The sequence below is a fragment of the Mesoplodon mirus genome, assembly GCF_964341445.2.
Source record: "Mesoplodon mirus genome assembly, chromosome: 19".
In the NCBI taxonomy this organism is placed as follows: domain Eukaryota; kingdom Metazoa; phylum Chordata; class Mammalia; order Artiodactyla; family Ziphiidae; genus Mesoplodon; species Mesoplodon mirus.
In genome coordinates, this window is record NC_138995.1 from 52809479 (window position 1) to 52823418 (window position 13940).

The window sequence follows — 13940 nt, forward strand, 5'->3', positions numbered from 1 at the left end:
TCAATGTGAGACACCATATTAACAAACTGAAGAATAAAAACCATATGATCATCTCAATAGATGCAGAAAAAGTTTTGACAAAATTCAACACCAATTTATGATAAAAACTCTCTAGAAAGTGGGCACAGAGGGAACTACCTCAACATAATAAAGGCCATATATGACAAACCCACAGCAAACATCATTCTCAATGGTGAATAACTGAAAGCATTTCCTCTAAGATCAGGAAAAAGACAAGGATGTCCACTCTTAGTTTTGGAAGTTCTAGCCATGGCAATCAGAGAAGAAAAAGAAAGAGAAATAAAAAGAATACACATTGGAAAATAAGAAGTAAAACTGTCACTGTTTGCAGATGACATGATACTATACATAGATAATCCTAAAGATGCCACCAGAAAACTACTAGAGCTAATCAATGAACCTGGTAAAGTTGCAGGATACAAAATTAACGCACAGAAATACATTGCATTCTTATACACGAACAATGAAAGATCAGAAAGAGAAATTAAGGAAACAATCCCATTCACCACTGCAACAAAAAGAATAAAATACCCAGGAACAAACCTACCTAAGGAGGTAAAAACCTGTACTCAGAACACTATAAGACACTGATGAAAGAAATCAAAGATGACACAAACAGAAGGAGAGATATACCATGTTCTTGGACTGGAAGAATCAATATTGTGAAAATGACTACACTACCCAAAGCAATCTACAGATTCAGTGCAATCCCCATCAAATTACCAATGGCATTTTTTACAGAACTAGAACAAAAAAATCTTAAAATTTGTATGGAGACAAAAAGACCCCGAATAGCCAAAGCAATCTTGAGGGAAGAAAACAGAGCTGGAGGAATCAGACTCCCTGACTTCAGACTATACTACCAAGCTACAGGAATCAAGACAATATGGTACTGGCACAAAAACAGAAATATAGATCAATGGAACAGGATAGAAAGCCCAGAGATAAACCCATGCACCTATGGTCAACTAATCTATGACAAGGGAGGCAAGGATATTCAATGGAGAAAAGACAGTCTCTTCAATAAGTGGTGCTGGGAAAACTGGACAGCTACATGTAAAAGAATGAAATTAGAACACTCCTTAACACCATACACAAAAATAAACTCAAAATGGATTAAAGACCTACATATAAGATAGGACACTATAAAACTCTTAGAGGAAAATATAGGAAGAACACTCTTAGACATAAATCACAGCAAGATCTTTTTTGACCCACCTCCTAGAGTAATGGAAATAAAAACAAAAATAAACAAATGGGACCTAATGAAACTTAAAAGCTTTTGCACAGTAAAGGAAACTATAAACAAGACGAAAAGACAACCCTCAGAATGGGAGAAAACATTTGCAAACGAATCAACGGACAAAGGATTAATCTCAAAAATATATAAACAGCTCATGCAGCTCAATATTAAAGAAACAAACAACCCAATCAAAAAATGGGCAGAAGACCTAAATAGACATTTCTCCAAAGAAGACATACAGATGGCCAAGAGGCACATGAAAAGCTGCTCAACATCACTAATTATTAGGGAAATGCAAATCAAAACTACAATGAGTTATCACCTCACACTGGTTATAATGGGCATCATCAGAAAATTTACAAACAACAAATGCTGGAGAGGGTGTAGAGAAAAGGGAACCCTCATGCACTGTTGGTGGGAATGTAAATAGATACAGCCACTATAGTGAACACTATGTACGTTCCTTAAAAAACTAAAAATAGAACTACCATATGACCCAGTGATCCCACTACCGGGCATATACCCTGAGAAAACCATAATTCAAAAAGACACATGCACCCCAATGTTCATTGCAGCACTACTTAAAATAGCCAGGTCGTGGAAGCAACCTAAATGCCCCTCAACAGACGAATGGATAAAGAAGATGTGGTACATATATACCATGGAATATTACTCAGCCATAAAAAGGAACGAAATTGGGTAATTAGTAGAGATGTGGATGGACCTAGAGACTGTCATACAGAGTGAAGTAAGTCAGAAAGAGAAAAACAAATATCATATATTAATGCATATATGTGGAATCTAGAAAAATGGTACAGGTGAACCGGTTTTCAAGGCAAAAATAGAGACACAGATATAGAGAACAAACGTATGGAAACCAAGCGGGGAAAGTGGGGTGGGGGGTTGGGGGGGATGAATTGGGAGATTGGGATTGACATATATACACTAATATGTATAAAATAGATAACTAATAAGAACCTGCTGTTTAAAAAATAAATAAAATTTAAGAAAAAAGAAATGGACAGAGAAGCTGAATAGACACTTTCCCAAAGAAGACATACAGATGACCAGGGGGCACATGAAAATATGTTCAACATCACTAATTACTAGGAAAATGTAAGTCAAAACCACAATGAGATATCATCTCATGCCCGTTAGATTGGCTATTATCAAAAAGACAAGAAATAACAAGTGTTGGGGAGGATGTAGAAAAAAGAGAACCCTCACACACTGTTGGTGGGAATGTAAATTGGGGTGGCCCCTATGGAAAACAGCATGGAGATTCCTCAAGAGATTAAGAATAGAACTACCATATGATCCAGCTGTTCCATTTCTGGGTATTTATCTGAAGAAAAGTAAAACACTAATTCAAAAAGATATATGTACCCCATGTTCATCAAAGCATTATTTACAGTAGCCAAGATATATAAAAAACCTAACTGCACATTGATGGATTAATGGATAAAGAAGACGTGGTATATATATATAATAGAATACTACTCAGCCATAAAAAAATGAAATCTTACCATTTGTGAGAACATGGATGGACCTTGATGTTATTATGCTCAGTGAAATAAGTCAGATGGAGAAAGACAAATACTGTGTGATTTCACTTGTGGAATATAAAAACAAAAACAAAAATACATGAACAAACCAAATCAAACAAAAGAAACACATTGATACAGAGAACAGAGTAGTGGTTACCCAAGGGGAAAGAGGGTGGTGGGAGGGCTAAATGGGTAAAGGGGGTCAACTGTATGGCGACAGATGGAAACTAAATTTTTGGTGGTGAACATGTTGTAGTGTATACAAAAGTTGAAATATTATATTGTATACATGAAACTTATGATATAAACCAATAAAATATATAACAATTTTTTAAATTAAAAAACTATAAGCTGTATACAAGTAAAAGTATGGAAAAAGATATGCCACTCTAACTCTAATCAAAAGAAAGCAAGAGGGCTTCCCTGGTGGCGCAGTGGTTGAGAGTTTGTCTGCCGATGCAGGGGACACAGGTTCGTGCCCCGGTCCGGGAAGATCCCACATGCCGCAGAGCAGCTAGGCCCGTGAGCCATGGCTGCTGAGCCTGCGCGTCCGGAGCCTGTGCTCCGTAACGGGAGAGGCCACAACAGTGAGAGGCCCACGTACCGCAAAAAAAAAAAAAAAAAAAAGAAAGAAAGCAAGAGTCATCCTATTAATATCAGACAAAGTAGATTTCAGAACAAGAAAAATTACCACGGACATCATATAATGATACAAAAATAAATTCACCAAGCAGATTTAATAATCCTAAATGTGCATGCACCTAACAACCGAGCTTCAAAACATCAAGCAAAAAACTGATAGAACTGAAAGAAGAACTAGACAAATCCACAATTATAGTTGGAAATTTCAACACTTTTGTCTCAATAATCAATAGTACAAGTAGACAGGAGATAAGCAAGAATAGAGAGGATTTGAACAATACTGTCACGCAACTTGACCTAATTGATATTCCAAAACATTACACCCAAGAATAGCAGAAAACACATTCTTTTCAAGTGCACTTAGAATATTCACACCAAGATAGACCATATCCTGGGTCATTAAATAAAACACCTTAACAAATATAAAATAATTCAAATTATGCAAAATATACACATCAAAGTATATCCTCTGACCACAGTGTAACTGAAACAGAAATCAATATTAGAAAGATATCTAGGATATTCTCAAATATTTAGAAATTAATCACACACTTCTAAACAATCCCTGAGTCAAAGAGGAAGACTTAAGAGGAAATAGAAAATATTTTTAACTGAATGGAAAGGAAAACATATAAAAATTTGTGGGTGCAATTAAAGAAGTTTTAAGAGGTAAATTTATAGCAGTAAACACATATATTATAAAAGAAGTTCTCAAATCGAACCCTCTACATTAAGATCCTGGAAAAATAAGAATAAATGAAACCCAAAGCACTGAAGGAAAAAATAATAGAGCAGAAATCAATGAAATTGAAGAGGGAAAAATAGTAGAGAAAAATCAATAAAACTAAAAAGTGGCGCTTTGATAGGTTAATACAGTTGATAAACCTCTACCTAAACTGACCAGAGAGAGAGAGAGAAAGAGAGAGAGGACAAAAATTACCTATATTAAAAATGAAAGAGGAGGGACTTCCCTGGTGGTCCAGTGGTAAAGAATCCACCTTACAACACAGGGGATTGCAGGTAAATCCCTGGTCAGGGAACTAAGATCCCACAAGCCGCAGGGCAACTAAGCCCGCGGGCCACAACTACTGAGCTCGCGCGCCTCAACTAGAGCCTATGTGCCACAGACTACAGAGCCCATGCACTCTGGAGCTGCACGCCACAACTAGAGAAGAGAAAACCCGCATGCCACAACGAAAGATCCCACATGCCTCAACGAAGATCCCACATGCCACAACTAAGACCCAGTGCAGCCAAAAATAAATAAATAAATAACACGTATGCCACCATTACATGAAAACTAGTTTAAAAAAAAAAAAAAAAGAGAGGGGCTTCCCTGGTGGCGCAGTGGTTGAGAGTCCGCCTGCCGATGCAGGGGATACGGGTTCGTGCCCCGGTCCGGGAAGATCCCACATGCCGCGGAGCGGCTGGGCCCGTGAGCCATGGCCGCTGAGCCTGCGCGTCCGGAGCCTGTGCTCCGCAACGGGAGAGGCCACAACAGGGAGAGGCCCGCGTACCGCAAAAAAAAAAAAAAAAAAAAAAAAAAGAATGAAAGAGGAGATGTTACTACAGAACCTATAGGCATTAAAAGGATAATTAGATAATACTACAAAAAACTCAGTGTTCATAAATTTGACAACTTACATGAAATGAACCAATTCCTTGAAATATGCTAACTACCAAAACTCATCAAAGATGAAAATGATAACCTGAGAGCTCCTATAAGTATCAATATTAAAGAAATTGAATTTATAGTTAAATATCTTTCAAAAATAAATCTCCAGGCCCATGGTTTTACTGGAGAATTCTATCAAATATTTAAAGAAGAAATAACGTGAATTCTAAAAAATCTCTTCCAGAAAATAGAAGAGGAAGAAAAACTTTCCAACTCATTTTATGAGACCAGCATTACTTTGATACCAGAAACCGGAAAAAGACATTACAAGGAAGAAAATTACAAATCAATATCCCCCATGAACTTAGACACAAAAATCCCTAACAAAATATTAGTGAATCGAATCCAACAATATATATAAAAAGAATCAATTTTAAAGGATATCATATAAAAAGGCCAAGTAGGGTTTTTTCTAGAAATACAAAGATTGTTCAACATTCAAAAAGCAATCAATGAAATTCATCATATTAACAGGCTAGAGAATAAACACTGCATGGTCATCTCAATAGATACAGAAAAAACATTTGACAAAATTGAACATCCATTCATGGTAAAAAACAAACAAACAAACAAAAAAAAAACTTCAGCAAACTAGGAATAGAAACGTCCTTAACCTGCTAAAGGACATCTAGACAGATATTTAATGTTAGAAAGTCAGAATGCTTTCCATGTAATTTTGGGAACAAGAAAAGAATGTTTGCTTTCACCAATCTTATTCAATATTGTATTGAGAGTCCTGGCTGGTGCAAGAAGGAAGGAAAAAATAAATAAATATACACATTGAAAAGGAAGAAATAATATTACTCAGCCATTAAAAGGAACGAAATTGTGCCATTTGCTGAGATGTGGATGGACCTAGAGACTGTCATACAGAGTGAAGTAAGTCAGAAAAAGAAAAACAAATATCATATATTAATGCATATATGTGGAATCTAGAAAAATAGTACAGATGAACCTACTTGCAAGGCAGAAATAGAGACATAGACATAGAGAAAAAACATATGGACACCAAGAGGGGAAAGGGGAGGTGGGATAAATTGGGAGACTGGAATTGACATATATACACTAATATGTATAAAATAGATAACTAATGAGAACCTACTGTATAGCAGAGGGGAAAAAAAAGAAGGTACAATCTGTTTGTAGGACATATATTAAGTTAACCTTAAAAATGCATTCCAATATACAGTAGGTGCAGACAAATACTGTTTGATTCCACTTATACGAGGTACCTAGAATAGTCAAATTCATAGAGTCAGAAAGTACATTGGTAGATGCCAGGGACCCCCCTCGGGGTGGGGAGGGGGAATGGGGAGTTAGTGTTCCTATCTTTTTTTTTTTTTTTTCTGATGTGGACCATTTTTTTTTGTCTTTATTGAATTTGTTACAATATTGCTTCTGTTTTATGTTCTGGTTTTTTAGACCTGAGGCATGTGGGATCTTAGCTCCCTGACCAGGGATCAAACCCACACCCCCTGCATTGGAAGATGAAGTCTTAACCACTGGGCCACCAGGGAAGTCCAGGGGAGTTAGTGTTTAATGAGGACAAAGTTTCAGTTTAGGAAGGTGAAAAATTCAGGAGATGGATGATGATGAGAGTTGCACAACAATGTGAATGTACTCGGTGTCACTGAACTGTACAGTTAAATATGGCTAAAATAGTGTTTTATATTATGTGACTTTTACCACAATAAAAATATATTTTAAAAAAGAAAAGGAAGAAATAAAACAATTTCGGGACTTCCCTGGTGGTGCAGTAGTTAAGAATCCGCCTGCCAGATTTTGACAGATCAAGAGGAAATACACCCAAGAAGCCCCACCCACACCTGGGCCTGATTTAGACAATGAGATTATGGACTTTGAACAGATACTATGATGGGATAAGGCTCTTGGGGACCTTGGGAGGGGGGATGTATTTTGCATGTGGTAGGGACATGATAAATGGTGGCCAGAGGGCAGACTGTGCTGGACAGGTGACCCTCATGATGCTCCTGGTTTTCACACTCTTGTGTAACCACCTCCCTTTGAGTGTGGTATAGCCTGTGGCTTGTTACCAACCAATAAAATATGGCAAAGGGGATGGATGTTCATGATTACACATATGTGATGATATGATTATGTTATTTAAAGTTACTTAAAGGCACAGTAGTACCTGTTTTTCCTCTTTCCCTTGCTCTCTTTGAGGAAGCAAGCAGCCATGTTGGGGAACCCCATGTGACAAGGAACTATAGGCAGCCTCTGAGAGCTGAGGGTGGCCTCTGGCCAATAGCCAGCAAGAAACGGAAGCCCTCAGTCCTGCATCCCCAATGAACTGAACTCTGTCAACAACTCGAGTGACCTTGGAGCAGATCCTTCCACAGTTAAGCCTCAGATGAGACCACAGCCCTAGCCCTTATTGCAGCCTTACAAAACCTTAAACATAGGACCCAGTTAAACTGTGTTCAGGCTCCTGACCTGCAGAAACCATAAGATAAGGAATGTTTTTGTTTTAAGCTGCTAAGTTTGTGACAATTTGTTATACAGCAATAGATGATTAATACAGCATTTGCCTGACCCTGATAGTGAGTGTCTCCTTAAATTTTGTGCCCTAAGTGCCCCCTGTTGCCTCACCCTGGTTCCAGCTCTGGTGTGAATTGTGGTTTACGATGTGTGCAAACACAGTACCTGAATGAGCAGTGTCATTGGGCCATTCTTATCAATTTCCAGGATCTCTCCATTGTTCATTCCCACCAGGATATGTCCATGTCCCAAAGTGATGGCACGAATTGAAGGGTTATCTTCCAAAAGCAAGCCTGAGGAGGAAAAAATGCATTTAATACTGCAAATGTTGTATTTAATATAATAAAAATAAAGCGATTGTAATGATTAAAAAAAAAAGAATCCGCCTGCCAATGCAGGGGACACGGGTTCCAGCCCTGGTCCGGGAAGATCCCACATACCGCAGAGCGACTAAGCCCATGTCCCACAACTACTGAGCCTGCGCTCTAGAGCCTGTGAGCCACAACTACTGAAGCCTGCACACCTAGAGCCTGTGCCCTGCAACAAGAGAAGCCACTGCAACGAGAAGGCCGTGCACCACAACGAAGAGTAGCCCCCCACTCACTGCAACTAGAGAAGGCCCGAGCACAGCAACGAAGACCCAACACAGCCAAAAATAAATAAAAATAAAATAAAAATAAATTTATAAAAAAAAGGAAAGAAAACAATCTCTATTCATTGATGGCATGATGTGTAGATGATCCCAAGGAATCTACATAAATACTCTTAAAACTAGTAAGTGATTTTGACAAGGTCACAGGATAATGTGCAAAAGTAAATCATATTTCCATATACTAGGAACCAAAAATTAAAAATAAAAAAATTTTAAATACCATTTGTAAGATCATTAAGTATATGAAATACATAGGGATAATTCTGACCAAACATGTGTAAGATCTGTACACTAAAAACTAAAAAACAGTGCTGGGAGAAATTAAGGTATACCTAATAAGTGGAGAAATATACTGAGCTCATAGATTGGAAAATATAATGCTAAGATGTCAGTTTTCTCCAAATTAGTCTATAGATCCAATACGTTCCCAAATCCAATCCTGTAAGAATTTTTTACAAAAATTGAAAAGCAGATTCCAAAATTCTTATAGAAATGCTATGTATGTAGAATAAACAAAATAACTTTGAAAAATAAGGATAAAGTTGGAAGACTTCCACTACTGAACTTTAAGATTTATAAAGCTATAGTATAAAGCTTAAGACAATGTGGTATTGGTGTCAAGATAGAAAAATAGATCAGGAGAAAAAACAGTCCACAGAGAGATCCACACATGCATAGTCAATTGAATTTTGACAAAGTTTCAAGGTAATTCACTGGGAAGAGTTTTTTCAACAAATGGTGCTGGAACAACTGGGTATCTATATGCAAAAACGTAAACTTTGATCAACACTTTGCACCATATACAAAAAACAACTCAAAATGAATCACAGATCTAAATGTAAAATATGAAACTACAAAACTTTTAGAAGAAAACATAGAGGAAAAATCTTTGTGACTTTCCATTAGGCAAAGATTTTTTAGGCAAACTGAGAGCATGACCCATTAAAAATTTGATAAAGTGGATTTAAAAATCAAGAACATGGGGCTTCCCTGGTGGCGCAGTGGTTGAGTCCGCCTGTCAATGCAGGGGACACGGGTTCGTGACCCGGTCTGGGAAGATCCCACATGCCACGGAACGGCTGGGCCCATGAGCCATGGCCACTGGGCCTGCGCGTCCAGAGCCTGTGCTCCGCAATGGGAGAGGCCACAACAGTGAGAGGCCCGCGTACCGAAAAAAAAAAAAAAAACGGCAAATGATTTGAAGAAGCACTCCACCAAAGAAGATGTATGGATGGTAAAAAAAAAAAAAAAAAAAGGCTCAACACTGTTAGTCGCTAGGTAAATTCGGATGTAAACCATACCTGTTAGAATGTCTAAAATTGAAAACACTGATTCAAAAGTCAGGGAGTATTTGGTGAGGATGTGGAGCAATGAGAACTCTCACACTGCTAATGGGAATGTAAAATGGTACAACCACTTTGGGAATCAGTTTGGCAGCTTCTTAAAAAGTAAACGTACACCTACCATATGACCTAGCCATTCCACCCCTAGGTATTTACCCAAGAGAAATAAAAGCACACGTCCAACTTGTACATAAATGTTCATAACAACTTTACTTGTAATAGCCAAAGACTGTCAATCAATACAATGGAATACTCAGCAATAAAAAGGAATGAACTGTTGATACACACAGTAACATGGATAAATGTGAGAATAATGCTGAGTGAAAGAGTGCATACCACATGATTCCATTTACATAAAATTCTAAAATGTGCAAATGAATGAGAGTTTTCGGACGTGGAGGTAAGGAGAAGGCAGGAGGGAGAGAGTACAAAGGGACGTGAAGCAACTTTTGAGGGTAATAGATATGTTCATTATCTTGACTCTGGTGATGGTATTTTGTGTACATGTATGCCAAAACTTATCAAATTGTATACTTTGAATATGTGCAGTTTATGGTATATCAATTATACCTGTTTTTTTAAAAGCACTATTTTAAATAGCTTGAAAAATTGTATTAGGTATAAGTCTAGCAAAATATGTGCAGTGTCTGTATACTGAAAGGGACAAACACTAAAGAAGGAAATCAAAGAAGAACTAAATAAATGGAGAGACACACCACTTTTATGAATGGGAAGACAATATTGTTAAGGTGCCAGTTCTCTCCAAATTGATCTATAGATTTAATGCAATCCAAATAAAAATCCCAGTAGCAGTTAAAAAAAACAAATTATATATATATATATATGTATAATATACATAAGCTATATGTATAATATGTATGTGTATACATACACACATATATAAGAATGAATATATAGAGAAAAAGAGAACGATAAAGCAAATGTGTTCAAATGTTAACATTTGGGGAATCTGGGTAAAGAGTATTTACCAGTCTTAGAAGTTTCTGTAACTGAAATTTCAAAATAAAAAGACTTTTGAGAAGGGTTTATACTGTATTGCTTTGTTGTCTATTTTTTTTAGGTATTACATATTTTGTGAACATATGGCATATCATTAAATATTCTACACCACTTTAAAAAATTGTGATAGCCTATAATGGATGGATGGTTTAAAGGTTATTTATTGTTAGACATTTACATTTGCTCTTTCCCAGAGTTTAATACTTACCTAACATTTACTCCATATTTTTGCTGCCTTCTGAATAGTTCAGACCCCTCCCTCCACTTCTACCCTGGGACTAAGTAAAGCTCTTCCTTCCTGGGCCTTTGATAGTAATACTGGGGACAGGATAAACCTAGACCAGGTGTCATCTATCTACTATATGAAGCCCCCAGATGTGTTTTATTTGGCCTGCATGGTGTGTTTGTGTTTGAATTTATTGTCAACATTTAAAAATTAGAAGACTTCACTTGACAGGGACTTCCCTGGAGGTCCAGTGGTTAAGACTTCACACTTCCACTGCAGGGTGTGCGGGTTCAATCCCTGGTCCGGGAACTAAGATCCCACATGCTGCACAGTGCGGCCAAAAAAAAAGGACTTCACTTGAAACTCTAGTTGAAACACCAGATCTGGCAACAATGGGCCAACACTCTGGCATGGCTATTGTAGCTGGAGTTGAGTTTCAACCACTCTCTGTAGATGAGGAATAGGTTCTCTGCCAGCCCAGCTATCTTTACAGACTTGTCTGCTGGCTCCTGTATGCACTTAGCCTCACCCAGGGCTCTAAAGACACAGATTCATAAACACCCTCACTCAACACAAGAGCTGCTCAGGACTTCTGTTAGAAGGCAGTGTAGTCAAGAGGAAGAAAGCCCTGGCCTTAAGCCAGGAGAGTTAAATTTTAGTCAGCTGGGCTGGTCCTGGCTTTAATATGTCCACTGTGAAATGACCTAGAAGGTGTGGTTCTTAACTGGGAGATGGAGGGGAGGGTCATAATGATAGGGTGCTAGGAAAGGTGGGTCTAGCTTGAAAAATCTCCCTAAATGATTTGATGTCCTCCTTTTTGAAAACAACTGGCTTACCTGTCAAAGATCATCTGCAAATCCAAATGATAGGCTCTGGATTTGAATGCCAGGTCTACCATTTACTTGCTGTGTGATCTTGGGCAAGATCTTGGGCACCTCTCTGGCCTGGTTTCTCATGTAGGACCTGAAAAAGAAAGAAGACAACAGTTCCCATTTCAAATCCCACTTGAATCTGAGATTAAATCATGATATATATAAGACACGTAAGAGTCCCTGGCACAAGGTAAGGACTCTGTATAAGTGGTTGCTTTTACTACCCCCTAAGATTGTTGTGAAGATTAAATGAGATAATGAGGTAAAATGCTTAGCAAAGAACCAGGTACATGGTCAGTGTTCAGGAAAGGGCTACTTATGATTATTCTCCATAAAGATTCCAAAGGGATACATTGATTTATCATTGCCAAAGGTAGCAAAGAGAACTTGGAGACAATTTGACTGGGCTTGGGGGAATAACTTATAGACTCTAAGACTCAAGTAAAAATCTGGGATGCCTTTTGGGTGTTAGACAGAGATATGAAAGATGGAACTGAGGGTTGTCAATGCAGAGAAAAAAGGAAGGATTTGTTGCCATTGTTTTCCCTTTTTTGTGGAAATAAAAACGCTGGGACCTTAAACTAGGAAGACAGGGACCAGATCTGATTAATCTCTGGGTTCCCCCTGTGTAGGGCTGACACTGAGCAGGAACCACTGACTTTCTTTGACTTAGTGGAAGTGACTTTCTCTTGTCTGAGCCTCAATTTCCTCATCAGTAAAATGAGGAAAAGGAAACCTACCCCTGAAAGTGTTGTAAGGATTCAGAGATCACGGTTTGGAAATTGCCTGGCTAAAAGTACTCACACAAAACGGTGTCTAGTGTGACAACCCATCACACACCGCTGAGAATGGGGAAAAAAATTTTTTTACATTCTTTTTTTATATTCTTTTCCATTATGGTTTATCACAGGATACTGAATATAGTTCCCTGTGCTATACATTAGGACCTTGTTGTTTATCCATTCTAAATGTAATAGTTTGCATCTACCAACCCCAAACTCCCAGTCCATCCCTCTCCCTCTCCCATCCCCCTTGGCAACTATAAGTCTGTTCTCTATGTCTGTGAGTCTGTTTCTCTTTCGTAGATAGGTTCATTTGTGCCATATTTTAGATCCCACTCATAAGTGATATCATATGGTATCTGTCTTTCTCTTTCTGACTTCACTTAGTATGATAATCTCTAGTTGTATCCATGTTGCTGCAAATGGCATTGTTTTGTTCTTTTTTATGGCTGAGTAGTATTCCATTGTATATATGTACCACACCTTCTTTATCCATTCATCTGTCGATGGACATTATGTTGTTTAGGCTACTGTGAATAGTGCTGCTATGGACATAGGGGTGCATGTATCTTTTACAATTATAGTTTTGTCTGGTTATATGCCCAGGAGTGGGATCGCTGGATCATATGGTAATTCTATTTTTAGTTTTCTGAGGAACCTCCATACTGTTTTCCACATTGGGTGCATCAACTTACATTCCCACCAACAGTGCAGGAGGGTTCCCTTTTCTCCACACCCTCTCCAGCATATGTTATTTGTAGACTTTTTTTTTTTTTTTTTTTTTTTGCGGTATGCGGGCCTCTCACTGCTGCGGCCTCTCCCATTGCAGAGCACAGGCTCCGGACGCACAGGCCCAGCGGCCATGGCTCACGGGCCCAGCCTCTCCGCGGCATGCGGGATCCCCCCGGACCGGGGCACGAACCCATGTCCCCTGCATCGGCAGGCGGACCCCCAACCACTGCGCCACCAGGGAAGCCCTGTAGACTTTTTAATGATGGCCATTCTGACCAGTGTGAGGTGGTACCTCATTGTAGTTTTGATTTGCATTTCTCTAATAATTAGTGATGTTGCACAAAAAATTTTTTTATGACAGACTATATCAAATGTATGCTTCACCAGTGGGAGTGTAAGTTAGTACTATAGTTTGACAGTGTCTGCTAAAGCTAAACACATACCTGCCCTGGAGTATATTCCCATGTTTACCAAAGAAATGTATTAGAATATTCATAGCATCAGTATAGCCCCAAACAGGAAAATATCCAGTTTTAGGCATATTCACACAATGGAAACCATACAGAAATGAAAATGAAAGAACTATCCCTACACACAATATGAATCTCACAAACATAATGTTAAGTAAAAGAAGGTAAAAACACAGTACACACTGTATGGGTCCCTAGAGAGTTTGAAACAAACAA

The 13940-nt window shown here is 38.3% G+C and overlaps 1 protein-coding gene across 1 annotated transcript in view; it reads right to left on the reverse strand.

Annotated features, from left to right (window-relative positions):
* The window catches only part of FCGBP (Fc gamma binding protein), an 82247-nt gene extending 70471 nt beyond the window's left edge, over positions 1 to 11776 (reverse strand). Inside the window, exons 1-2 of the mRNA XM_082608126.1 lie at positions 11705 to 11776; positions 7793 to 7920 (exon numbers count right to left, since the gene is read on the reverse strand). The gene's annotated coding sequence lies outside the window, so the exon portion shown is untranslated. The remainder of the gene's footprint in view (positions 1 to 7792; positions 7921 to 11704) is intronic.
* Between the last annotated feature and the right edge of the window lie 2164 nt (positions 11777 to 13940).